At 30.0% G+C, this 4,152-nt stretch overlaps 1 long non-coding RNA gene across 1 annotated transcript; it reads left to right on the top strand.

The window, feature by feature from the left end:
• The first annotated feature begins 505 nt into the window (after positions 1–505).
• LOC146950843 (uncharacterized) lies at positions 506–3,842 on the top strand. Its single transcript, XR_015027711.1, has 2 exons — positions 506–2,278; positions 3,576–3,842. It is a non-coding gene; the product is annotated as an uncharacterized LOC146950843 (long non-coding RNA).
• Positions 3,843–4,152: the final 310 nt, after the last annotated feature.

The following is a 4,152-nucleotide window of genomic DNA, read 5'->3' as shown; positions in this document are numbered from 1 at the left end:
AGGGAAATTTATACACATGGAATGCTGAAAAGAGTATGATTACTTGATGGAATAAGTGCCGCAACATATATCAAATATCTTTGACTTCGTTTACCATATAAGTTGTACTAACGGGTTACAACATGCGTGTATATTTGCTTAATTTTTTAATAATTTGAAATTCTACCATTATATCTTTGTTATTTTGTTATTGAGGTTGAAAAGTTTTAATTATAACCATTAAACATTAATTAAACATTAAAATTAGGGTTTGCTAAAGATTAAAATGTGTATCTGGCCACATGTATAACATTTTTTGTTTGAGAGGCCACATGTATAACATTTAGTACAGGACCATATATACAGCTAATTCCACCAATAGGAATAAAGAGAAAGAAATTTTTTCAAAAAAAAAGAGAGAAAGAGAAAGTAAATTGAACCACCAATTACATAAGCACTATGGTTTGCAACCAACAAATAGACGGGTTCCTTTCTCTATATATTGCCCAACCTCCCTCTACTGTTTCCACTCAAAATAGATCAAAATCAACCTTTTGTTCTCTCTCTTCTTACCTTTGTTCTCTCCTTTATTTTTCCTTCTTCTTTTGTTAGATCTCAGGCGTTTTGCTATACATAAATACATGTTTTTTTTCTTAAATATGCTATTGATGTATATTTATAATTGTATAGAATTATCCTTATTCATATTTTTATTATATGATTTATTTCAAGTGTATATATATTATCTTTATTTCTTGGAGTACTCCTCCTTGATATATATAAAGATTTGTTTTATCACTCTAATTTGTTTTAATTCATATACCTTAAGTATTTTTTATTTTATTTTTCACCTTTAATTTTTAATCTTCTCTTCAGTAGGGAGCTGATTCTCACAATTTAGTGTAATCTATAATTGGTTTTGAACTGTTGTCCCGTCTCAATCTATTCCTCGATCTATTCTTGGCATGTCTTGTGCTTAGAGTAGTCTTGTTAATGAATTTTTCCCTTTAAAAAGAATATTATCTTCTTCAGTAGGGAGCTGATTATCACAATTTAGTGTAATCTATAATTGGTTTTGAATTGTTGTAACTATTTGTCTGTTCTCCTATCTCGATCTATTCTTGGCACGCCTTGTGGTTAGAATAGTCTTGTTAATAAATTTTTCCCTTTGAAAAATATTATCTTCTTCAGTAGGGAGGTGATTGTCACAATTTAGTGTAATCTATATTTGATTTTGAACTGTTGTAACTATTTGTCTGTTCTTCTATCTCAATCTATTCTTGGAACGGCTTGTGCTTAGATTAGTCTTGTTAATAAATTTTTCCCTTTTAAAAAATATTATCTTCTTCAGTAGGGAGGTGATTGTCACAATTTAGTGTAATCTATATTTGGTTTTGAACTGTTTTAACTATTTGTCTGTTGTCTTATCTCGATCTATTCTTGGCACACCTTGTGTTTAGAGTAGTCTTCTTGATAAATTTTTCTCTTTTAAAAAATATTAAATCATCTCTTCCTTCTAGGGTTAAAAAGGCTTTCAAAGTATGGTTAATTTGCCTTTTAAAAAACAAAGTATGATTCACTAATTATAAATCCAGTTTTTTAGGTTTTCTTTGATTTTAAAGGTTTTGAAAGCATGCCCTTTTGTTGTTCTTTATGAAGAAGTTGATCCAATTAATTTTTTATTTGTTTTCTTTATTTTAAAAAATTGGGGTTTTGGCTTTTTTTGTTGTTGAGTTGAGGCATGAATTGAGTTCAAATGAGTAGATTCCTTTCAAATTATGGTCCTCGTGTGCTAAACTTGTTCCAACCACTTATAGCTTGCCACATCAGCATCTCCTCGTGGGCTTGTCCACATCTATAAAATCTCAATTTTCTTTCAACCCTTCTTTCTCTCTATTCTTTTTTCATATTGGTCTTTCTTTTATCCTTTTATCTTTGGAGAGTGGTCTCTTTGAGTTTTAAGCTATACCCTATAAGACTTTCTAGCCATTATATATAACCTAAAGAAGATATCAATAATATGCTATTGGTAACAATCTATGGTGGAGAGATTGATCACAGTCGTTGTTTGCAGATGTAGCATCATCAAGATTCATATGTGAATGATGCAGTGGAACTGCTAATACTTCCATTGATCTTTTGAAATGAGAATCTTGATGATGCTGCATCAGCCATATACGACTTTATAAAGTTTATTTATAAGAGAAAAAAGAAGAACAAAAGAGGAGGGCACAAACATTCAGACGATACTGTCTGTAAAAGACAGTATGAGATCAGGTGGGTTTCTGCTTTCTTTCAGGTGGGTTTCATGATTCTTATTTATTTTATTTTTATAGTAAATTTGTTGTGTGAAATTTTATTATCATATAAACTGCTTTTCCTTAAAATATTATTTATACAGTAATTAGATGTTTTGCATTTGCAGACAATACTAGGTTAACGAATAAAAACTATTTGGGTTTTGAGTGGGGAGTGGTTGCAGTTATATTGTTAGGCTATATTTTTTTGATGAATTTATTGTTAGGTTCTTTATGTGTACTAACTTCACAGATCTATGAATATTCTTTTACAACAGAAATACCAACTTGAGTAGTAATAGTCTCTTTTTCATTTTCTTAATTATTATATATATGGAAATGTCATCTTATCCATTCTAGGGGGAATAAACTTATAACAAAGAGAGGGAAGTTAATATTTGAGATTTTAGGTCATTAAGTGGAGTTGATGTTGTCTATACTGTGCATTTTAATCATCTCCAACCCTCTAGTGTAGAACAAAAGAAGATAGAAATTTCAAAAGAGTTGGATATAGAGCATTGTTTCAAATTGTTGATCACATTGATGCGGCTGCAATATTGCAGTTTCTTCAACCGCATCAGATCGCAATTCTGGTGCGATTGTAAATCACATTTTAACACCGCAACATGTTGGGCACAATGGCGGCATCATACTAGATCAAACCGCAACATTTTGTTCACAAAAATTATTTTTCAAGCTTTCGGTCTTTAATTTTATCATAGATTTGAGGGTATTTTTAAAAGGATTTTGGATATTCTAAAGTGATGAAGAGTTGATGATGACATAAATGGGATTTTATAGAGGAAATAGGAGATGTGTAAAGTATAAGGTAAGTAGTAAATTACTAAATTTTATTCTAATAAAAAATAATTCCATACTACAACGAGTGTGATATGCATCATACAACAACCACAATGCCAACAATCAAAGTGGCCTCAAACGAATATGTGATCGCAACCACAATTTAAAATCATAGAATAGATCTTTTGACGAGAGGATAGGTCTATATTTAGATTTTTGTTAATTTGATTAGTATAATTTATTCAAGCAGGATTTGTAACCATCTCTATTAAATTATACACACCCTTAGTTTATCTCCTATTGATTAATGATACAAAGAGAAAAAGAGAAGTTAGTGTGATAGAATTGTATCAATTGTTCTTGATGTTTATATCAATTGGTTGTGGGAAGAAGCATTTGTCCTTTATTTGGCATTAAGCAAAAACGGGTCAAAAAAGTTAGTGTGATGAAATAAGTGTTATTTGAAAATTGACGAACAATTGTATTTTCTCTAATTAGGTATCTATATTGCCATGATGCTGGTTGAACAAATTAAGGTATATGCTCTTGGTTACTTGGCAAGGGTAAGGGAGACATTGTCTCTAGTATAAATGGTGTGCATACTCTACCTATTGTACTTTACTATATAGCTTAACTACTTTATGTCTCTTAATTTTTTTCTTACAAAGTGTAATGGGTTGGAGTATATTTTTGAAGGAATGCTCTTTTCTTTCTCAACGTACGAGACATCCAAATTTTCACATTTTAGTAAAAGTATGTTTTTTTAAAGTTGCATTATATATATATATATATATATATATATATATATATATATATATATATATTTATCCTGCTGTTTTTTGGTGCCTAATCATGTATTGGAGATATATCTAGAGAGGGACAAGATACTTATGAAGTGTTAATTAATTACCTTGAGGTGCAGATATTAAAGCCAAATGTTTTCTTGGTTTGAGGAAGGGGTTGGAATTTGAGTTCCCATGACCAGCAGCTTCATCCTTATTACTAGCTACATTTAATATTAATTATATGTACTGTATCTAGGAATTAATTGAATTAAGAAATTAATTTGAAGTAT

Source organism: Medicago sativa, chromosome 2 (genome assembly GCF_051527215.1).
Source record: "Medicago sativa cultivar Bolivia chromosome 2, Bolivia_mono, whole genome shotgun sequence".
NCBI classification, from domain to species: domain Eukaryota; kingdom Viridiplantae; phylum Streptophyta; class Magnoliopsida; order Fabales; family Fabaceae; genus Medicago; species Medicago sativa.
This window is presented reverse-complemented; position numbering and strand designations above follow the sequence as displayed.